At 43.9% G+C, this 24,598-nt stretch overlaps 1 protein-coding gene across 1 annotated transcript in view; it reads left to right on the plus strand.

Annotated features, from left to right (window-relative positions):
• PDGFA (platelet derived growth factor subunit A) overlaps positions 1-3,541 on the plus strand; it is a 33,349-nt gene extending 29,808 nt beyond the window's left edge. Inside the window, exon 7 of the mRNA XM_030459587.1 lies at positions 3,495-3,541. The gene's annotated coding sequence lies outside the window, so the exon portion shown is untranslated. The remainder of the gene's footprint in view (positions 1-3,494) is intronic.
• Positions 3,542-24,598: the final 21,057 nt, after the last annotated feature.

The raw sequence follows: 24,598 nt of genomic DNA on the forward strand, positions 1-24,598 counted from the left end.
ACTTTTCCTTGGCAATTAGAGGGTAGAATTACTCATAGACATTGTTTTGTTTGCTCATGAGGGGAGAAGCAAGACATAAATTCAAGATATCCCCTGTTTGACCACAAGAAAGGAGACTCTGCTCATGGAGGGCCTGTAGGTGAAGTGTTGAGCAGCCTCAGCTCCCTTTGGAGATGGACTCAAACTTGCAGAAGTCAGTGAAGTATCAAGATCTCTCCAGACATCTGGGCATCCCTAGCTGTGATTTTTTTTTCAACAGTCGAAGGGATTTGGGCATTCAATTTTAATTCATTTTTACAAGACTTTCAAGAAACCTCAGTTAACTTCAGAATGTCTTTGTTCTGGGGACAGAGTAGTTTTGATCCAGAGATGTCACCAGGTGTGTTGCTTTTCTTCTCTAGGCAGAGGCACTCAAACCTTAGGTTTGCTTTCTGCTATTTGGTGTGGGTGTTTTCCAGCACTGACTTTTCAGGGGGCTGTTGCATGCTCTGTTCACTGCTGGGACAGCCTGATATTCCAGGTGTGATGGTCCAGGTCTTCCTAACTCCAGCCATGCTTCACCTTTTCCTTAGTACTTTGGTGTCACGTGTCTTTTCTGTATGAAGGTGGTGCTGATCAAAGCTGAAGACCAGGGAAGTTTCAAGGGGCCAGATTTTCTGCTATGGGCCCCATTCTGCTGGAGCCTGCTGCCCAGCTGTGCCAGCTATGTGGGGCCAGAGAAGGAGAAAGAGATGCTGCAGCACTTCAAGAAAGCCAAGACCTGCCTCCTCCTGCTCAAATGGTCCTGCCTGAAAATACATCCTCCTTGGCTGCCACCAAGCATTGCAGTTTTCTCCTTTCCCCCTTGCCTTGAAGGCTTATGTTCCCCTCATGTCACCATGTCCCTCATGCAGAGGAAGGTCTCCTGCTACACTGTGGGGCTGAGGACACGTGGGATCTACTCACCAGCAAGATTCCCATTCAGACAGAGGGCTCTGTGCTTACACACTTGGGAGTGAAGACATCTCTTGATCCAAAACTCACACACATTCAAATAAGATACTCAGAGGTCTCCTTGGAGCCAGGAAGCTACTAAAATACGTGTTCAGGGTCTCAGCAGCCCTTGACTGCTTTGGCTTTCCACAGCAAAAATTTCAGAAGCAATTAATCACAGATAGAGTGATTTCTTCAATGGACCATGTACAGTTCCTGCAGGTTAATGCTCAGCTGCTTTTGAATCAAATTGTCACTTTCTAGTCAAGGATATGTTCCTTTTATAGGTGCTTCAGAAGAGCTTGCCTAACAGATTGTATCCATTTGTTGTAAAGAGCCTGCTGGCCCATCCAAGATGGTTAATTTATGTCCACATGTCTAATAAGTGGTTTGGGACCTTGCAGCTGGGGTTAGCAAGTGCAAATGTTTCTCATTAGCTCTCTGGATTCCCCTAAGTTGTGATTCAGCAACAATGTCAGTGGAAAGCTGAACTAGAGGCATGAGATGTTTTTTTGAAGTTACTTGGGCTTAAAGTTAGGTCTGAGCTGGTTTGCTAAGCTGAGGCCCTGAAGAGATAACATAATGCAAGCTTAGGCTTTTCCTGTTATGCATTGCTTGGAATGATGCTAGTTTCAGAAGCCTGTCTGCAGCCTTTCAGTAAACTCTTCCATAGCATTGAAGGAAAGTTTTAACTGTGCAGGGGCTTTCTACCAGCAAGCTGAGCTTCACTCGAAGCCCACAGCAGTGCTTGCCCTCTCTGGGCCTCTAAAGTCTCGTTCTTGTTTTCTTCAGCATGTTTTTTTCTAAGGCAAATTAAAAAAAAAAAAAAATTAATCTTAAAATAGTAGCTTAAAAAGGTGGGAAATTAAGTAGATCATATCATCCTGATTTCTTTATCTTGCTTAATTAAGGAGAAGTTTGCCAATACTGATCTGGTATTTCTTAAAAGAAGCCTATATGAAGAACACTTTGAGCAACTTCAAAAGAATTTTCAGGCTAGATCAGGAAAAGATAAAACCAGAAGTGGAAACTTCTAATACACTTTATAGCTCATTACTTACAGGAAGCACATTGTTGCATAGGATACTAATGAATTCTGCAGGATGAGGGTTCCAAAAGAAAAAAAAAGATACCGAGTGGATGTGTATGGTTATACCACCCGGAAAGAGTCTACTCTGGGAAAAGGCTTTGTAAGGTTTCAAGTGTGTACACTATTGGAGTTCTGTAGCAACTTCGTGCTCTAGCTGTGAAAAGAGATAAAGGGAATGGTAAAAGTCTGTCTTGTTTTCAGTTGGCTTGTTCTATACCCCAGAAGGCAGAAATACTGAAACACTATGCCGAGCTGCAAGTAGGACAGTGGGAGTCTGAGTGACTGAGGATGCGCACAGTGAAGGTGGTGCTGATGTTCTCAGTCAGGTAGTGAGAGTAGCAAAATGCACAGATTTAACAGTGCACCTGCCTGGAAAATCAATATTTGACAGACTCTTATTAATTAACCCAACTGAAGAAGCAATGCTAAAATCTTGGGTTCATACAAGGAAGCTATTTTGGATGATCCAAAGCTACTTGATTTACTGTTAGTGAGCTGGTGCTCTCAGAAGTGTTGTGAAACAGGAATATTTCATATTCGTAAATCACCCACAGTTTAAAGAGTTCCCTGGTGTAAGCAGGCCCCTCGACAGGGAGCTGAGGGGTTCTGCCCCAGGCTCAGCTCATGGTTTCAAGTCTAAACGTGCTGTCCCCAGGTTAGCACCAGCTGGTGCTGGGTGCAGCTCTGTCATGCGCAGAGCACTGCACACACGCTGGTTTCCTTGCTGTCCTCCAGCACAGGGGAATGTGTCCACCTGCCAGCCTTTACACTTCACTCTGGTTGTAAGGACAGCTTGGCTGTTCTCTATAAACAGATTTTAGGCAGCGAGGCATTTCCATCAGGACTGAAGCACACTGGTAGTGAAGCTTGAGTATTTTTTTCTGGTAACAGTCAAGATATTTAAATATCAGGTTGGTCGCTCTTTGTATCTTTAGACATTCAGGCAAATCTAAGTTTGTGGTCACTTGGAGGCTGTCTTACTGAAAATCAAGAGGCATTTGCCCTTGTGGAAGTTTCTACTCAAGCTTGAAAGTGGGATTTCCAGGTCACAGAGATACTTTGGCAAATGCTGTATCTGTCTTTCTGCTTCCCTGCTTGGCCAGAACAAAATGTTTAAATTATAAACAGCTGAAGGACAGTCCTGATTGCTTCTTTCTGAGTGTTTCCCTTATGGAGCACTTGGGGTCCCATGGCATCTGTTCTGACCTTAAGGACCTGCTTTCTGGAGGCTTTTTTATGGTGCTAACAAACACCACATTTTAACTAGTCAGTAAATAAGCCAGTCAGTGGTAACTATTCAGGAAAGGGATTAGAAGAGTATTCTTACTGGGATACAAGATGGCTCTGTCCATGTGCTGGCCAGGGATGAAGGGCTGGAAAACTGTGTGGTGGAAGAGACTATTAATGTGATTTTCCACAACTTTCCTTGCAGCTGCATTTTTGAGGAGAGAGAGAGGTGGCTAGGCTTGCAGTAACATGTTGTGCCGTCATAAATGCTACAGCCACCATCTGTTTCCAGCCCACGACTTGAAAGAAAACTGAGCAGTAATCTCATAATTCACATGAGCATTTTACACTTGTGAACCCTTCCCAACCTTTGTCTAATAATAAGGGGAGTGCATGGCATTAGGGTTTGTATTTTTCCTGCACGTATTAGTGTTTATTTGTATGTCTCTGTTTTGTTGGATTTTGGGTTGTAGGGGTTTTTTTTTGTTTTGTTTTGTTTTGTTTTGGGGGGGGAGAGGCTTGTTGTTTGTTTTTTTGTGGTTTTCTTTTTCCATGGGCCCATGTAAAACAATTTCTCTGGAAGGAAAATCAGACCAGTTCCACAGTCAAAAGAAACATAATAAAGGCGAAATCCCAATTCCATTGACCTTGCTGGCAAAATTCTCCAGGAGGAGGTACATGTAACCCTCCTTGCTGTGTCTGTCTTAGCTACTTGTTGTTTAGAAGAAAGAAAGACAATAGAAAGTGAAGAGAGAGGTTGCTGAGCTGCCCCTTCCCTGCAGAAACAGAGCTGCTGGAGTAGCTGGTCAGGCACATTTTAAGCCCTCCCCATCAGGTCGGATGGTAATGGCAGGTTGGATTTTAATGAAAACAAATTCTTCTGCTAATCTTCGCTTGGGGCTGGCCATCCCTGGGATTAAGGATACCACCTGCTGTGCCAAAGACATGCTCAGGTTTGGGGCTGCTGGTGGGTAGGAAGAACAGAAACATCTGAGAGTGACTTTGGTGAGCGATCTATCGCAGTCTGTCCTGCTGCAATGCCCTCAGGGAAGCCAAAGAGTGGAGATCATTTAGTTGATAGAAATGCTGCTCCCCTCCAGCCTGCAAAGCAAGGCTGAGAGCATTAAGGATTTCTTTTTGGCTGTTCTTCAAAACCACGGGCTGCTGTTTTCTCTGGGCCTCCTCTTCAAACCCAGTTTCCACGCCTCCTCCTAGAGCTGCTGAACTGGCTGAATGAACTCCTGCTCTCCTCTGGCCTTAGAAACAATGACTTCCATCATCTCAACCAGACCACAGAGCATTTTAAGGATAAAAGGGCTTCTCATTTCATATACCCCTCTGCTGCTAGAACTAAAAATCCTTGAGGGACTGAGTTTATGGCATACTGCTACTGCAAGTGAGTGAAATTTATTTTGTGTTGTCATACATGTGATCAAACTGTTGGAGTTTGCCAAACTGTTGGAAGTTGCCAAAGAACTGAGCTGCTGATGGGCAACCAAGTCAGTCTCTTCTAGTTTAATTTTAAAAATAATAAATAACTATCAATCACAAGAACTTATTTTGACATGTGCTACCAGTTGGGTGATCCTCAGTATCTCCAACATGTGTCTGTAAGTGGAAGAAAGCTGCCAGCTGTTGCCATGTCAAGCAGACATGAAGTTCCACAAAGAAAAGCTTGTGGGCTCACTAGAGTTGGGGACAGGTGAAAGGACTCTCTCCCTTTTTTAGCATGAACTGCTGTTCTGGATGTGTTTGTTCAGGTAACAAGGGTGCACAGAGACCACATCCAGCCACACTGACCTCTTCTTGAATCAATGGCAAAGCTTCATTTTCCTCCATACAGCAGTGATCTTTTCCCTGTCTTGGGGTTTGTTCAGACTATATTGTTGGTGGATCTCTGGGGTCTAGAAAGACAGCCCATGTCTATTTTGGTACCTCGTGACACTTGATGAGCTAAAAAGGAGATAGTAGAAACTCTTAAAGCCAATGGAGTCTGAATCACATATATTTCTGTATCATTTTCTAAAAGAGGGAACGAGTCACCTTATTTTTATTTCTTTATCTAATTAATTATGTCTGGGGTTGTTGGGATCTGTTGCATTTAATGTCCTTTCCTGGCTTGCTCCTGTGGTCCTTATGGATTCAATCCCTACAACCTCCCACTCCCTCATCTGTAGTTTACAGCTGTATCTGGAGTGCTGCACATGTGCTGGTAGGAACCTTCTCCCTGCTGGTACACACGTCGTGGCTTTGGTGTCCACAGTTATAAGCATCTTTCCCAACACTTGTTTTTGCATGAGAGGGAGAGAGAGAGGGGGCACGGGAAGGGCAATGGCAGGGAAGGCCTCTGACATGAAATTCCCAGCAACAGGATTTGCACATTTTATGACCGTTCAGATGGAAATGCAATGGAGCTGAATTATTACTCCTTAATCCTGCTTTCTCACTTTCCTCCCAGCAGCCTCCTTCCCTTCAGCTTAGGTAATACAGAAGCTTATAAACAAATCTCACTGCATGAAAAATACCAAAAGGGAAAAAAAAAAAAAAAAAAAAGGGGACCTGGGCTGTGATGGATAGACAGGTGGAAGGCAGGCACCAGAAGGGAGGGATGAATGGTAAAAGCCTTTGATGGAAACACTAAAGAGCTATTGAAAATCCAAGGGGTGGGGGGAGGGAGGAGAAAGAATAGCAGGAGGAGGGAAAGCAAGGGAGCCGTGCCCCCCTTCCCCCCCGCCCTCTTTCTCAGGATGTTGAAAGTATTTGTCCTGCGTTACAAAATGACTGAACTGCCGCCAGGCCAGGCCACCCTTCCAGCCATTGCACTGGGAAACTGGCACTTCTGAAAGCCTCGTGGCCTCTCAAATTTTATAGCTTTCCCTTTTTTGTGGGGGGTTTATGTATTGTGCTATTTGCAGGTTTGTTTTCAGATGTGCTGTGTATCAAAGAAACTATATTTTTTATGCTCTGACAAACACAGAATCCAGGTACTGAAAGGAAGAATTAAAAAATAAAGGGCCATTTTTATCAGAATACCCAGCTGTCTGCCTTTTATTGAGTCAGAATTTCATGCATTTGGTATTCATGATGTTGCATTAATATTCCTCTGGTTTATCTCTATTGGTTTTTGAAGGAGGGTTTTTGTCCTGTAAATAAAGCTTCTACTTCACTGATGTCTCTGTGTGCACAAAAGCAGTGCCTGTACTTCATAGTCAGAGTAGTGAGGATGATTCTGTTATATCATAATTAAAATGAGTTTTGCAGCAGATGAACACAGACAATAATGGGAAAAGATACTAATTTTTAGACTGGTCCCTGAAGTTCTGTGATAGATTGGTCCCTGAAGTTCTGTGATGTCTTCTTCATCTTGCAAGATCTACAGATGGGAAGAACTATTGAAGCATTACCACGTGAGACTGTTACTGTTCCTGAGACTGTAAATACAGAGGCTGTATTTATATTATATATTGAATCGTGGACATATTTATACCATCCTGATGCTTGGGATGGGCTGAAGCCATGTGTATTCTCTAGAATTAGGTCTGGGTGTCTTCGGATGCATCCTCCACCCAACCTCTTTTTACCCAGGGGAGGACCCAGGGCCATAGCATTTATCTGGTGCCACTCATGTGCCATTGCTGTCAGAGAGGCCAATGAGTTTGAGGTGCCCTGGTCAGGAGGGGTGATCTGGGTCCTGGCTGTCCCCTGGGCAGGTACCTGTGTGCTGGGTGGGTGCTTGTCCTCCCTTCCCATGGCTGCATTGCCCTCAGTGCAGCCCCAAGGACACTGCTCCATGCAGACAGTCAGCTGTCTATTGCCTCCAAGATTAGATCCTGGGATTAGGTCTGTGACAGGCTGGCCATGCCATATAATTAAAATAGGCCTAGCAGAGCAGAGAGGCCATATCCAACCTACACACAGCTGAATACTTGGGGGGTTTGGAGGGGGAGCTGTGCTTGCTGCCCAACCCACTGCAGCCAAAAGCAAATCTCTTCATGGACACTGCAGGAGCACTTTGCACCTAAACCTCTCCAGTGCCTGGTTACATTCATTAATGCTTGCAATTCCCAGCCAGAGGTAACACTGCCTTTATCCCTGCTTCCAAAAGAAGAGGAAGGGTAAGTGATTTGCTCAAGGTTAGACAGGGAGTGGCTGGGAACGGTGCTGCAGTCTCCTGCTTTCAGAGGAATTTGCTGCAGTGACCCAAGCAAACAGCCCCTGCTGGTACGGAGCTGGAGCGTGGCATGGCATTTGCACTTTGTATCTGGGATGCTGTGTCTGGGAAGGGATTGCTAGTCCTGGCAAACTAACTTTTAGTTCTTCAGTGTGGGTGAACACTTGTCATGGTGCCAGGATGACACAAAGTCTAGAAATTATGATGGCAATTCAGGTCGTGGTATAACAGGGGAAAAATGCTGCCTCAGAAGTGTCCCCATGTAGTGTCACTGCTAGGGATTATTTAAGCTGCAGGACACGGCCATGGCAAAGATCAGCTGATATGAATCATGCCTTGAAATAACACTTTCCTTCTTACATTGTGAAAATTGCAGAGGTATGGGAAGTGAGGGAAAATGGGATTTCCCTGGAGGTTAAAGATTTTCCTTTAATCAGCTTTCATAATGTTAATTAAATGTTTGGAACAATGGCTCAGTCCTGGGATCCGCCCGCTCTTGCATAACTATCTCACAATACCATTTTCACTTTCATGTTTATTTGCCAGCATGATTCAAAGCCAGAGCTGAGCAAGATTCCTGCACTGTTGAGCTACTTGGGTTTTAGGAAAACTCAGCTCCCTCTCTTACCTCTCCTTAAGAGAGAAGACCCACACTCTCCCCTCCTGAGATGGAGCAGCCTCGAAGGAGCACAGAACTTTGTCATCATTACCCCATTTGCAAATGGGACTAATTAAAACTCACTGGTGTTTTGAGACTGGGACATATAAATATATACTCCCCCATATGGAAAAATGGATGTGATTATAGAGCTAGGTGCATGGATAGCTATTTCTGGGTAGGTAAGGTATATTACAGTGCCATTTGTTCCCTGAATTACTAACTTCTTCTGCAGTGCAGTTGCTATGTGCCCATGGGAGCCCTTGTTTGAGGAGCCCCATTTGCTATGGGGCTATGTGCCCCATAGCAGTGCAGTTGCTATGTGCCCATGGGAGCCCCTTTGAGCAACAGGCTGAATATATCCCAGGCTTGTAACACACACATGGAGTGCTCAGAGGAAGAGAAATTTTGGGAGCTGGTTCACAGGATTGGGATGACATTGAGTCCCCCAGGGACCTCACACCATGGGAGCAGGGCAGATTTTCACAGCCCAGGAGGTCCTCTTTGTGCCAGACTGGGATGTCTCTGCTGGTGGTCTGAGATGTGCTGGTATGTCCCAGAGCTGGTCTGGTGACCAGAGCACCCACACAGGCACACAGAGCCACAGCCTGGTCACCTTTGATCTTCCAAGTTAGAAAAGACTTTTTTTTTTTTCCCCCCTCAAAAGGTAAGGTATTGACACTTACAAATGTCAGACACTCTCAGACAAAAAAAAATTAAAAAACCCCAAACCTTTTATATTTTAGGTCAAAATGTTATCTAGCCCAAGATTTTTAAATATGCACAAAATGCAGTTTCTGCAGAAGGACCATTAATCAGCCACCTGAGGAACTGTCTGTTTGGAGCTGCTGCAACATTTTTTTGTTTTCATACAAAATACAAAAATCTGTGAGTGCCAGGGCAGCTCTGGTTTCCCATTTTTCCCATTTCTGAACTGGTTTCCCAGTTCAGACACTGAGTCTGGGTGCAGGAAGGCACCAGGATCCCTGCAGGCTCTTGCTTCCCTAGCAACAAGTTCACATCTTTGCAAAAGGTGTTTAACTGGGCTGAGCTGCTTGCCAGGCAGGCTCTACATGGCAGCTTCCCTGTTGACACTGCTTCTGTCTGCTCAGAGGAGGTGCTCTGTGAGCATTCATGTTATATGGTTTTTATGTTATTTATTTCTGATTCATTGGTCCTAAATTAGTAGCTCAGAGCCACGTACCTTTCGTACAGGCAGGGTAGGGATTGCCCCCCTTCTCCCCACCTTTGGAAACTTTGACCTGCTAAGATCACAACCTGTAGGAAATCTTGGAGGCGAAGTTCCAGGTACTGGCAGCAGTAAAAGCCTGGAGTAAATAAGTGTGTTTGAAAGATGTTTTAAGGGATCTTGGACTATCTGGCTCATTTTCCATATACCATGGGCAAGACTAATTTCAAGACTGATTTTTATAGCGTGGACTTCCTTTCTATAGTAATTAGCTATTTATTAAATACATATATATATATACATTGTTTTCTGTTTGGCAGTGCCGGACATGAGGAATCGAAACTTCCACTCCACACCCCTTTGATTAACACAGGAGTGGCAGAAGGATTTTTTTCTCTCTTGGTCATTCTGGGCAACCTTTGAGCCCAGCTTTTCCACCCTGTTCCCATCATGAAGCCACAGAAGCCAGGCAAGTGAGCCCCCAGGCAGCTGGGAGCTGTCAGCTGCCTTCAGAGCCTCCGCCAGCCCTTTTCTAATAAACCTACAGCAAGGTGTGCAATGCACCTGGTACCAGCCTGGTATCCCATATGGGTCCTGTCCCAGCAATGATGAATTTTTTTTTAAAATTGGAGTGCAAAAGAAAAAGCTCATTTCTTGAACTTTTAAGTTGCTTTATGGAACAGTCAAGGGTACTGGCCTTGGGTCTTTTCAGACTTGTCTTTAACCAGGAGCTGCTGGATCTATGTTTTTCTATCCTTTCACATGAGTGGGGTGGCAAAGCCCTGAAAGCTGAACTGCTGCCTCCTGGATCCTCTGCAGATGGCAAAGAATATTGACAGTTTACACACAAGAGAAAGGCAGGATCTCATCTGTGTATTTTGGGCCGAGACAAATGAGAATTTTGTTGTCAATCTGGCGTGGCATCACCTTTCCAATTCTCTTTTGTTTTCCTTCCCCATGAATCATCTCTCCATTTCACTTCTCTTTTGTTTGTTCCATAATTGCTGGCTTAACCTGGAGGCACGAGGTTTCCTTGTGGAAACATCACCACCCTGTCAGTCAGCGAAGGAGAGGTGGTACAGCTGGTACAGTCCTTCCTCCCTCTCAGGAGTGAATGAATCATCCCTTGAATATGCAATATCATCCAGGACAGAAGCCAGGATCCTCAACAGGCACATGAATTCCATCATCTCTGGAAAAATTATTTCCACGTTTTGGGCAGACTAAGAGAGAGTAAGTAAATAAGCAAGCTGTGGCATTTGCAATCTCTGTGGTTTTATTTAATGCGACTGCCTGTGCCGTAAGTGCTTATGTGGGTATTAAAAATACAAAGAGAAAAGGATGTATCCTTGATCTGATACTGCCCAAGGCAGCTTCACAGTATGGCCCATTTAATGCCATTGAGCAGTTCATTGCACAATTAAGAACCCACCAGAAACAGTAGCTGCCTTCATTCTTCCTAAACATGCACCCAAACCGGTGCATCCCAAACCCTTCCTCGCTGCTGGCCTCTGTGTTTTCCCTTTGGAACAGTGTCAGTGCTGTCTCCTTGTCCTGCCTGGAGATGTTTCACACCCCCCTCCCACAGGAGCATCACAAGGCACAGCTCCTTCCCTCAGCCTGGTTCCCCTTCAAAAGTGTTTCCTCTCCAAGGAAAAGGCCAGTTTCCCATGGTTGCTCCTGGAGTGGGGAATTAGGGAAGATTGACTGAGCAATCAGGTACCCCATGATGTATAATTTTATAATATAAGACAAGGGATAATGGACACGAGTTGCTCCTGGGGAGATTCCAGTTGGACACAAGAAGTGAATTTTTCACCACGAAGAGTCAGACATTGGAATGGTTTCCTAGAGGAAATGGTGGATTCCCCCACTTTGGACAGTTTTAAGTCTCAGCTCAACAGGGTCCTGAGACATCTGATATAAACTATAGTATTAGAGGTTGGACCAGATGATCCATGAAGTCCCTTCCAACCTGTCATTCTGTGATTCTGTAACATCAACTGCTTTTCCTGAGCTCTCATAAGTTGGGCTCATGAATTAAATAAAACTGCCCCTGAATGAATATACAATTAGATTTCACTGTTTGATGTGTGAAAAATACAATGGGAGAGGAACAGTGATCTGACTGAGCTGAGAAATACTGGTCAGGAGGGCCACCATAGTGTTTTCTCTACCCTGCTATTAATGCCAATACCTAAGACTTGTTCTGCTTTGTGTTCATGCCAAGGTTAAAGCTATGTATTAACCTTCATCAGTCCTTCTGACTATAATGGTGAAAGAGAAATACCATTAAAATTATCTTCCTATATGTTTAAAACACTTTGGCACTTTTCCAGGCAGTATTTATGCCCCTGTTCATGCCACAGACACTGGTGACCCTGGAATACTTTTATTTACAACAGCATAAGCATCATTTCCATGGCAACATGCTTTTCAAACTGCAGATTGAGGATTGCAATTTCCTAAGCAATAGGAAAAGCGATGGTGGATTTTATTTTCCTAATCAGCTACCAGCAACTTTCATGTGCAGAACGATCAGCCACGACAAATAATTTAAAAGCTACATTATAGTCAAGGCAATTTTAAAGCTCAGCATGGTTAGCTTAAAAATAAAAAGTGTTAGAGCCAGTTGTTTATTGGAAATGAAGATCATGCAATATTATCCTCACTGCTGCTCTAGTTGGCTTCAAGTTGCTCTGCGATGCAGCCTAATGAGGGGCAGAGCAGTTTGCTTCACCAGAACCACACATTTTTTACAGTGAGACAACTACATAGTTATAATCCTAAATGGTTTTAGACAATACTTTCCCATATTGGAGGAGAGGATAAAGTCTGTTTGAAATCTGCCTGAGCTATCAGCAATGGAATGTTCTTAACAGGTATGTTGGTTGGCAGCTCATGTGAAATTGCACTTGGTGCTTTCTGCCTTCAGAGAGCACCAGGGTGGAGCTGATCCCCCAAAAATCAAATTTCCCTCCCCAAAATCAGGGAGGCTTTGAAGTGTTGTGACTCCACAAATAGGGAAGCTGAAGGGCAGAAAGATGCAATGATGTGCCTGAGGGTGCCCTAGCTGACAGTCAGAGGTGCTCCCTGGAGTCCCAGGGCACCACCCTGCCTGCCAGGGCCATGACACATTTATCAGAGTTCTGTGTCTGAAGGCTCAAGATGTCCCCTGCTCTGCCAGCTCAGTGCCCAGCACTGCTGGGACCACTGCTCCTCACTGCAGGACAGCACTTCTCACAGATGCTCTTCTCACCATCTGTCACTGGCAGAAAATTTGCATTAAAAATACCACTTAAAAGAATTAACAAAAAAAAACCCAACAACCTGAGGATTTTCTCCTTGAGAGCAATGAAGTCTCCCTTCATATCCAGGCAGGATTTTCTGCTCACCTGGCCAAGCCCAGGAAACTGCTATGTACCCAAATGGGAGGGTTAACAGAACTGACACAAACCTCTCTGAGTGAGCCCTTACTCATGTCTCTGATTTCCACGTTAGATCTTAATGGTGAGAGTGTCACTATAGAATTATCAGAGATAAATTATCTAAATCAAGCAAGAAATTACTTCAAAGAAAATAAAACTTGCTGTTATCCCCCCTAGAATTATTTGGGGTGACAAGTAAAGAAATATTATATTACATTGTGTAATGGCAGAGGTACATTCCTACTTGATAAAAGCCATGTTCATGTTGTTTAGGACATCAAATATTTTTGGGGGGCAAAACTTGCACTGACTGTGAAAGCATTAGGACAGCAGAGGGGGTCCAGGTTGAGGGAGCTCTGACATCTGGCGAGGTACAGCTGGTCATAAACTGTCCTGGGGGAAGCTGAGTAAGCACTGCTTTTAAACACCAGGTTTAGCATACCAGGGACTGGTTTATTTAGCATTCTGGGGCTGTCAGATATTGGATCGAGCCTGCCACAGAGCTCAACGTCAAAAGTTTGTAGGACATCAAGAAGTACAAGAAACCCTTGACTAAAGCCACTGCATGCTGCTGTGTGAGGCCAGCTGCAGCATGCCAGCCTCCTCCTCCCTTTGAAGGCGGTTGTCAAGCTTGATTTGGAGTCTGAGCACCTGGGTTAGGAAATGAGGGAACCACTAAATATGTTCTGCCCTAGGGAAAGCGCTCACCCTCACGTTGGCTGGTGGTGGAAGAGGAGGACGGATTTCCAGCGTGCTCTTATGGTTTCAGACTTGAACTTGGAACTGTTTGTTTTTGCTACGCCACCCCTTCCTCCCGAGTTAATAGTCAACTTTGAAACCCAGCTTTATGCTCCATGTGCTTGATTTACATTTCAAATGCAGGGCCAGCAGGGCAGGCTGTCTAAATCACTTGTCAGCACAAGGGAAGGAGGTGACACAGTGGGAGGAAAAAGTGAGACGCAGCTGTGGCCCAGTATAAACGCTCCAGCGTCGGGGCAGAGCTGTTACCAGGAGAGTGCCTGGCAAGTGACAACTGCTCACCTTGCTCAAAGGTTGAGGTCTAACCCAGGCATCACCCAGGGACCAGCTTGTCTCTTTGATTTCCACTTGATTCCTCCAACCGTACAACCCTGCATCCTGTTTTCCTTACCCGCTGCAGCTGTATGTGGAGGTGAGGGCTTGAAAAGACCTAGGGAGAGGAGTTTCTTTTGAAACCAGAAATAGCCTGTCATGATTTTATTATTTCTTTTTGGTCAGCACATTGCAATCTTAAATTTATCACCAGTCTATAGCTGAGCTGACATACAGGAAACCCATCTGATCGCCAGTCGGAGGGCAGAGGCAGAGTGAGTTCAGTGGCCACTCTTCAAAACTGTCTGGCTGGAAATATCATTTTCAGCTGCTCTTTGATGAGGTAACATCAAGGAGAAAAGCAACTGCACACACCACATACGGGCCAATGCCAAATAGTTTTGCAAGGCCAGTCAACACTGCATTGAGGAAAGGGGAAGCGTTTGCAAAACTGGTAAAAAATGAATTAGATGTGTTTCAAAGCAATTCTGTTCCAGGCTGTTTACTGTGAATGACACAAATATGACTCGCCCGTCTTTAGAGACCTTCATGAGGTTGACCTGCTGGATGTGTTGAGGTCTAATCCTGCCCTCACTGATGCTGCCAGGAGCTGTGTGTGTGCATATTCTGACAGCTCATGAGCAGAGTCTTGCTGGCTGCCCTGTGCTGCCCTGCTGTGTTGGTACAACGGGACAACCACTTCCTTTCATCCTAAATTAAACAAGGGATCCTCAGGCTGGAGAGGGTACAAACCCCGGTGCAGATGAAAGGTGGGGGAATCAACATGGACCCACAAGCCCAGCACCATCAGAGGCCACAGAGAGGAACATCATGCCTCGCCAGCAAGCCCACAGCTGCCACAATTTTCCAAGATTTTACTGGAAATATCTACGGCTGCTCCTTGTGAGCATGTTAAAAACTACCTGCCAGGCTCAGCTGACGTAAATCCCTATAAATTTGTTCACCAGCCTTATTCCTGGAGAGCTGCTGCTTAATGCTCTGTCTCTTCATAGCTGCAATTTCTCTCAGTTTATTTTAACAGTGGTGCCTTGCTCTCCATTTCACCACACACGTCCTCTATATTGCTGCAAGGGCACTGATGAACATGAGCTGTATTACCAGAAATCACATTCCTGTTCCTGTTCCTCGGCTCATTTCTCCCTCATTTCCCATTACCTTCCTATTTTAAGACAGCATTCATGGCATACCTGTCAGCCAGATCCACTCAAATATTTATCCAGTAATTTAATCAGTAAATTTCATGGCAGGTTGCTGACTACATTGATAATTTTCTCCTCATTCACACAGCTTGTGTTGTGGTGTTTTAAGAAAGCCAGAAGGCTGCAGGTTCATGGGGATGTATGAACTCCATGAAGTTTATAAACTGTCAAGAATTTCTCTTTTCTCTTGCAGCCCTGAGGTGCCTCAGCTCTGCACTGCCCTGAAGGGGACAGGGAAAATGCCAGAGATTGCCAACACTTGGGCATCAACGTGACCCTGTATCTGTCTCAGCTGTGGGCCAACTTCCAGCACATGCCTAGGGAAAAACAAACAGAAGAGGGGCAGAGTCCACTGAAACAGAGAGTGAGGGGTTTTATCTTTAATTTCTCCCCCTTTTACCCCCCTCCTTATCCCCAACCTCAGGAGAGAGAAACTACAGTCTTTCACAGACTGTTCCCCCCAAAGCAAACTCCTTCTTAAGCCAATCCCAGCTGGCACACTAGAACAACCTCAGGAGATACACCAAGTCTCCAGGTGCCCACCATGATCCCAGGCTAGAGCACCCCCAGCCATACTGAGCTCCCCAGAGACAGGCACTGAGGCTGAGCCCCTCCAAAGCACCCCCTGTGTGCCCCAGGGCTTGGGGGTTTGGCCACTCAGCCCTTTCTTCACCTCAAAATGGGGCCTCAAAGAAAGGGAGGAGTGAGAAGTGGCACCTTTTATAGTGTAACAGCTCAGCAATATGTTCCCCTGGGGCAAGGTATGCTCCACACTCTGTGATTTCAAAAGAAGTTTAAGAAGTGAAAAAAAAAAAAAAAAAAAAAGAAGGAATGAGGAACTAACTCAACACACCCTGTAGGTAGGTTCTGGCTTCCCTGAAGGGAACGATAGTGTAAACCTCCAAAATGTATCTGTTTAATGTGTTATAAACAACTTCTCCTTTTTCTTTTTCCCCCTCCTCAAACCTGAAAGCATTGCTTCTTTACCAGATAGTGCTCTGCCTTGACAGGATGGGAGAGATGTTGTATATGTAGAGATATCCATTTCCATTAATAGGTATTAAGGACAGGGATAGTAATGATAACTCACTCTGTTGCATCATGTGCCCAGTCTCCAGGAATCCTGTTACTTAATGTTTGAAACATCCTTTGGAGGTAGATGGATATAGTCACCCCCCACTCATTCCTGGCTCTGGAAGGGGCTTGGAGATGTGTGTACCACAAATCTGGCTTTGGCCACAGCCATCCTGCACTCAGCATCTGTGTGCTTAAGGGCTTTGCTGGATGGGCTGAGCTGGTGTGCTTGATATCTTGCAGGATAGGGTAGGAAGGCGGAGAGAGATTAAGGATTTTATCATGTTCCCAGGAAAGCTCGGTACAGGCTTTCATTGATTTCTGTGGAAGAGAAGCTGTCCCTAAATAGTTTCCACAGCTGGGAAAGAAGCCCAGGACATCCTAGTGCCCTGTCTTTTCCCCTAACCATTAGGCTACACTTCTCCTTGAAGAAAAATGGGATGTGGGTGAATTTATACTCTTGTACAACCACGCAGGTTGCTCCAAAAAGAAGCAATTTTCACATGGAAAAACTATTAAAAATCTGAATTAATTGCATAATAATAGAACTAATCCTGCATCAAACCCTGCAGAAAGGCTGCATTAAGTGTAAGAGTAAGGCTGGAGACAGTACCTTGCAGAAAACCTTGGCAGTTCTACCAAAACAGCAGATAAGTGGAGACTGATACAACCTTGTCAGAGGTGTATATATTTTTTTCCCTCTGTAGTCCCCATACTTAGCTGAAATTCCATAATTGATTGCATTATACTTTGGTCTATTTCCTGCAGAAGTGGCATGAGCTGTATTAGGCTATAACTTCAAATTTAGTGAAATTCAGAGCATTTTCTGTACGCTGGTAACCTCTAACAGTTCTTGTTAACTGCTGTAGTAATATTGTCTTTACTGCTCAAACAGCATTAACTGATTTATCCATGCTAGGAATATGAAAAAAATTCTAGTCTGGAACATCTTTTCTTTAGACTTTGGTAGAGGCAGTCAGACTAGGTAGCTCAGCATGCCCTGGTTTCTCAAAGCTCTCTGAAAAAATTATAATAATAATTGCAGTATATTAGTTAATCCTCAGGGAGAGCTCCATTTTCCATGCATGTAACCTTTACTGCTTTGGGATGCAAGCTATTTGTTTTGGCAGCCTGAAGGAGCCCATAACTTCACCATGATAACCATTTTTAGTTTGGCCTGTAGTTATTTTTTTTTTTCCTTTTTCAAATCCATCTGTCCTGAGAAGTCAAATTCCTGATTTTATCTTGCACCACCCACCCTCTTCTCTTACAAAGGGGACCTCAGAACAATCCCTCATCCTCTTGCCTTGCACTCTGTTTTTCCCTTGCTTCATTCTCAGACAGAATCATGTTTCTGTTTCATTATGTCTGTTTTAAATGCTTCTGTCCCTGAAATTTCTGGACTCTGAGGTAGGAAGGTTCCGTATTTATTACCTTGCAATAACATCTGAAATACTTTTGTTGAATTTACAGATTGTAAGAACAAGAAATACAACCCAGAAATCATTTTCCTGCCTGCTTGCTCTGAGTATCGTGTAGGATTTGGGTTTTTAGTTATTACATCATTACTGGGAAGAGAGATTCTGTTCTTTGGACTTAACAAAGCTGTTGGTGATGGGTGCATGCATGAGAAAAGAAACCAGCTCTTCCACCACATCTTTTCCTATTGCTTTCAGAGGAGAAAATGACAGAAACATCTCTGCAATAAAAATCATTCAGTCTAGCTGGCAGTGGTTTGCCATTCAGTGGATTCATTCAAGCTTTTTTCATGGGTGATTCTTTTTTCAGATGTCCAGCATCCAAATATAGCAGATGTGGTTGTTTTCTGTCTTTGTAAAGAGAACAAGGACAGTGGGACTGACACAGAGTGTGTGCAAAGTGCAGCATGAGACCTGAGGGTCTGATGAGAGCCCACAGTTGATTTGGATCCTCACAACACCCTGGAAGCAGCTGTAGGGAAGCTTTAATTAAATTATAGCAGGCCACGGGGCTACTTGATGTTGCCTCAGGACAAAGTTCAGGCCAGAATCTCTCTGTCTGCCTTGTTCCTTTGGAGTGTGTCTCCTATGAGCTACAGGGTTTTTGCACTGCATGCTCTCAGCCCATGTGCAATTGGACCTGAGCAAAGAATTGTTTTAGGAGTGCTGGGAAAGTGGCAGAGATTTGAGAGACACTGGAAAAAAAAATGCCTCTAGAAAAAATCTGTATTTCTTCAGTAATTTAGATGTAAGAACAAAATTATGTTGAGTGTTTCTTGCTTCCCACGGAGTGAGAAGCTGTTCCTTCAAGTTCATCCCGAATCATCTCTGTGACTAATTCCTTCTTGGAGTTAGCAGGGACAGACACGTTGGTCTGTTACTCAGAGAGTTAGCAGGGATTATTTGGTTTATCACACTCAGCTTTCCTACACTCCAGAGCCACACTCACTCCCAGCCAGATGTTCAGAGGTGGGATTGGTGTCTGTGCCAGGCTTTGCCAGTCCTTCTGTGTTGTAGCTGACAAATACCTGCAAAAATACTTTTTATCTGCTTGGTTTGTCACAGAGGCCAACTGAAACAATCTCACAGGCTGGATTCAGCTACTTGGACTCTGCCTTGGCCACCTGTGCAGGGTAGTCAGGGACTTTTCTGGTTTCTGAACCTCTGCCTCCTTGAGGGTCTCGTGGAACTGCCCCTCTGACAATCAATGTTCTTCAGTGACTCTGCTGCTGAGGAACTGATTCTTCAGTAACATTAATGGGTTTACTCCCATGATAAGGAGCACATGAATGTTCAAATAATGGTAATATTTTAGTATTAAGATATTTCATACTCTCATGTCAAAATACAGACATTAATGAGTTGCTGTTAATTGCCAACTTAAGTAGCATCAGGTTTCTTTGGTTATGGGCTTTGCTCAGTTGAAAAATCTACTACAAATAGATTTGCAGGATCAATTTTTTTTTTTCTTTTTTTTTGCTAATTACTATTGTTTTCTATCTCCCTGTCTGAGGAACTGCTGGACCCATCTCTCCTAGCCATAGCTGGAAGGTGTCCTGTGTCATTTGAGGGGGGTTGCTGGGTGAGTACAAACGCACCACAGGCAGCTCTTCCCTGCCTGTGATGGGAATGGTTTCCACCACATGCACAATTGCAAAGTGGCAATTAGCCCGGGGAAAATGGGTAAAAACACTTGATCCTTGTCCTGACCAGAGGCATGTGTAGCTCTGGCTATGACCAGCAGCTGATTCCTACCCAAGGAGCAGCTGGACTTGGGGCTCTGCTTGCCTCGGTTTCCTGCCACCTGCGTTACCCCGCTACTCCTCCCCTGTTTCTTTTCTCTTAGGGAAAAGTAAATCTTCACCCCAATATTTAGAAATGACCCTGTTCTTATTTAAATCTGTCGTTTCCTATCCCCATGGTTACTCCTAGTTCAGCACTGTAAGGAATTTGCCTCCTTGATGATGTCTAGGAAATGTCTGCTTAAGCCTGCTCTGCCAACCCAGTGACATAACCTAAGCTCTCAGAGATCTGTTTCCTCACACACAGGTGTAACTCCTCTGGATGTTTGCAGTTCTGCTGCTAAACTGTATCCCATTTTTTCTGGTTATCTAGAAATCCTCCCTTCCCTTCCAGCTCAGTCCACCTTTCATCCCAACCATCTGGAAGGCTGCTGTTAGGCAATGCTATCTTCATCTAATTTGTAAGAAATAATTGATTTATTACTGCTACATACCTTTCCTGATTTTTCTGGGCATGGCCAAAATAACAGGCTCTTCTAGTCTGAAAGAGCTTCATATAAATTGCATTCACAGACACCATATCTCAGTGATAAGGAGACCTGAGCTCAAAGGAAGCCGCATCCTATCTGAACTCTCTGGAGTTTTGCAGGGTTTATTTTAATAATATCCTGACTTTAGCATATACAATCCATGGTATTTGCCAAGCTTAAAACAAGGGCCACAGGAGGATCCTGTCGTAAGTTTTGCAACCGGTTCTCACATCAACAGAGAGCTGATCCTGCATGGAATTCATTCCACATTTTATTCATTATCTGAATGAGTTATCAAGACAGCTCTCTGCCTGGCTGGAGGTACCAACATAGTGCAGACAGATTTTTTCCCACAGAACTCTCCGAAGTGATACTGTCAGCATAGCTATATTTAATGGGCTCTAGCCATGCAGTCAATCTCTCAGTGCAGAAGAAATAGTTTACAATCTCTGAAACCCTACACCCCTCTCTGCCACGGAGCAGGAAAAAGTAACATCTACCATCATTCCTTTTGCCTGTCGCTGGATCCAGGGGGAAGGGAAAGCTGATCAGACAATGAGGACATTGAAAACAATATTCAAAGAGGCAGCACAAGGCAAAAAAAAAAAAAAAAAAAAGAAAAGCCAGTAGTCAACATCTGCAAGCAATCTAAGCAATCTTTAACCACAGCTAAAGACTGCCTCTAAATTCATACTCATGCCCTACTTACCTATGCTTTAGGCTTAGTACTAATTTAAAATAACCTGTGATCTTCTTTACATCATTGTTATTGCTGAGGGAAGATTTAGGACAATGACTGGTGCAGGCAGAGAAGTTTCCCCCCAAGGTAAATGCCATTAGGCAGAAAATAACTGACATTTTGAGTAGATAACATGGGGCAGCTTTATGTGCCTTCTGAGGTTGCTGTGACGTCCCCCTGCAGCATGCCTGAAAGAGCTTTCTGCCACACACGTTAAGGTAAAGGTCATCTGTCCTAAAGTGATTTCTATGAAATAAAATCGCCTGTTCTCCACTTTAAAAAAATCCACAAACTAATTCATGACTGTGGCAGAGAAATGTCATTTCATGCTGATCAGAGGACTGAGGGAAGCGGCAGGGTAATGGTGTGACCTTCACTGCCCATCTGAAATAAAAGCCCCAAGAGGTGTGGAAGAGGGGTGGGTGAATGATGACCTGGGGCTGGGGTACAAGTCTGCTCCATCCTACACATGGCATGAGGACCATGGGGGGAAAACAGTCATTTTAGTGTGGTTTGGAGGGATTTAGCACTGCAACAATGACACCGGTAAAAAATAAAATGATCAGGTGACACAACACAACATGGGTAGTGCAACAAGAGGAATGGAAAGTGCCTTATCTGGGAAGAAGCATCTCATCATGACTGCAAGTTCAACACAGTCATGGCAGGATGAAGACCAGGAGCTTCTATGGGATATCTTCCATCTCTGTAAGTCCGAAAACCTATTTCCAGTGTTTAATTGTTAGATGTGCTACTGAGTTGGGAAGTCTTGAAATGGAAATGTTTAAAGACTACCTTACAGCTCAAAGCTTTAGAATCAGTGTTCATTACCTCTGACCATGCTGTATGTGGTATCTATGTAAGTCCCTCTTTAAAAGTCACAGACTCCCTAAACTTTAATTGCTCAGCTTGAGATTTGCTCCTCTATAAAGCACAGGTATAAAGTTAAGTGCTCGTGTGACACAGTTCAATTCTTGATTCTTCAGTTAGACTGGAAAAAAATCCAGTCTTCTTGCCCACTGTGTCCTCCTCCTTCCCCCTTTATGAAAAAAATACCAAATGTGCAGGTTATAAATAACACAAGTTATCTAACATTTCACCATATAAGGAATGAGCAGAACTGGAAATGCTGATTTCTTTTTTGCCTTTAGCATTCAAATTAAATGGACACTCTAGCAAGAGTCCCAGCAAAACTGGTTTATGTGTAATTCTGGTGTTCTTGTGGGCTTTATTGGTCCTTTTGCTGGTACTTCAACAGCCAAGAATCAGAAGTGTGACTGTATTGCTACAACATAGCGGTCTCTGAACTATTTGAAAGCAAGGGTAACAGGGCTCCTCCACTCTTGTGTCCTGTGTAAGGGCAGGGGGTGTATAGGAAGCTTGTGGAACATGTATCTGCTGACCAAAACTATCATGAGTTGAGTAACACCATCTTTATCACTGCCTTTAGCCAAGGGACAGATATTTTGAGGGCAAGCACAGGCAGTTGGATCTGTTGTCATATAGATTAATCTTGGGGTTAGGATTGAAGCTAATCTAGGGCTAAAATTGTACCTAAAAGTACCTGACTAGTTTGCCCCAGTTTTTCCCAAGTTAAATAATGGATATCCCCCCAGGCCCCTTTTCTCTGTGACCATCAGCTGATTCAGTTCTGGCAAGCAGTCCCCTTCCCTCTGTGCTTCTCTGAGAATTAACTGGCCTCCAGTTAATTCATATGGAATTAAAGAAGAGGATGAAGATGAAGCTGTTCTGAGCCTCTCTCTATCTCATGCAGGGCGATACCCACTACTGAGAAGCAGTTTTGTATCCCCTGGTAACACCAGGCTCATGAAACATTCCACGAATAAAGGCTCTAGCTACCTGGTTATTAACAGCCCAGCACTCACTTCCAGTTATCTCCTTCCCTGTTTGCTCACAGCCAAGTATGAAAACAGATCTGCAAGTAACTGGAAATAATGGAAAAATTCACTGATTTTGGAAGCAAAGTGAGTTAAAGCAGTGAACTGCAGTACATGTTCTTTATGCATGTACAGCAGCATAAGGAAACTGTGGGAAGCTAATTTGCAAGCCTGTTTATTGAATACCTGGAACAACTCCCATTTCCCATTTAAATTAGCTACAGGAAGCCAAGTGTCTAATTTGCTTCTACCTGCTTGCTCCACTCATTTGTGCTCTTACCCTCATGCATTTCAGTAGTCTGTCTCTCCTGGCATTTCAGATGTTTATTGCTGCATCTATAGTCTGTAGTAACCTCTCCAGGGAAAAATAGCTGCAGACTGGCTGGCTTAGTACTGCTCTGCACTTCATGGGCACAAACAGCTATTTGGAGTTCAGGAAAGCAGCAGGTCAGGTTTCCAATGTCCAACAAATCCCTGGGCCAAACCCAGTATGCAGCTCTTGCAAAAGCAGAGACTCTGAGCAACAGCCTCCTTTTTGTGGTCAGTGCTAAACCTGTTCTGCACTCAGTGTTAAAGCAAATGACACCTGAGCAGTAATATTAAAAATAATTCCTTCCAGACACTACACCATCTCAAAGCTTCTTTCCAACCTCAGGGCTTTTCTGCTCAGGGCTAGCCCAAGCTCTGAAGAAAGTCTCCTGTGTCACCATTTTTGTCTTCTCCTTGGAAAAGGAGAGGACGTGGCTTTGGATGTGAGAATTGCTCATGGAAAATGTTCTGGTTTTAATCCCTGCACTCTGGGCTCCAGAGCCTGTGAGCTTGAAAGCTCAGCTGTGTCTCTAACCAGTTATAGGCCATGTTACCATTGCTGCTTCCTCTTCCAGAGGTAGGTTTCTCAATGGAAAATTGTGAGAACTGTCAATAAATAATGACAATTTTGAGAGAGCTGGGCCAAGGTTCCTTCTTGCCAATGGACATGGTTCTATACTGGTTCTTCTTTGTCTGTGGCCTTTACTTACCAAAAAGTCAGCTTGGAATATGGTGCTAATGTAGGCAGTGGAGGGTACAAGCCTCTTGATTAGCAATAGAAAACTCAGGAGTAAGATTTGTAGTGGCACAAAGCACGTGGAGCAATATTTTAAAAGCCTCCTCCAACCACTGCTGGTAAGATACCTTCAGCATCCAGCCTGCCCCTCTGATTAGAGGCTGACTGTTCAACAGAATAATAAATGCCAACTCACCCCCATACTTCTTCTGCATTTGTTTGTTTGCTAATGATAGAAGAAAATTCCTAAATTCTTTTCTCTCCTCACCCTCCAGAGAGTTCAGGTTTTACCCCTGAATTTTTACATGATCTGTTTCATGCTAATTAACTAGAAAGCAAGTAAGAGCTATCTTTTACAGAGTCTTTAAGCCCAAAGGTCTTATTTTACATTTCAGTACAAGACTGAAGGAAATTGAAAACATTATGTCTTAGAGAACAGAGATATAAAAACACTGGGAAATATTCATGTAGCACAGCACACAGAAATATCCTTCATTTATGTTCCCATTTGTTAAAACAAAACGGTACTTTTTTAAGCAAATGATGAAAATTGAATACTTTCCTCACAGTAGGAATATCACTGGTATCAGAATGACCATGTGCCCCTGGGCCCTGGAAAATATCCTTAGAATGTAGTGGAGTCAGAATTTGTCCAGTGGGTGACCTGTCTCCTTAAAGCTCTTGTAATTTGCTCAGTGTTCTTCTTTCAAATATCATTTAAAGCAGTGCTGGGAAAAAGGAACTGTAGTTCTTCAAGTATCAATGTCTGATCCACTGTTTTGACTCTTTTAAGCACGGATCATTATGTCTTCCTCAAATACCATACAGACTGAATGAAATGCCTAACCAGCAGTTAAGAGTGGCATATTTTAAAATCAATGCTGAAAACTAAGTAGTTTGATGAAGTTCCAATAAAAAAAACAAAACACCCTACCCAACAGTCAGCAACCTGGAACCTGCAGCTGCTTCTTTTGCTTCCCCAGTGATTTAGGATTAATTTTACAGGCTTTATTACATTACATGATGTCACCCTTTCCATTCTCCAGGTGGATGAAAACATGTTCAG

Source organism: Calypte anna, chromosome 14, assembly GCF_003957555.1.
Source record: "Calypte anna isolate BGI_N300 chromosome 14, bCalAnn1_v1.p, whole genome shotgun sequence".
Classification (NCBI taxonomy): Eukaryota; Metazoa; Chordata; class Aves; order Apodiformes; family Trochilidae; genus Calypte; species Calypte anna.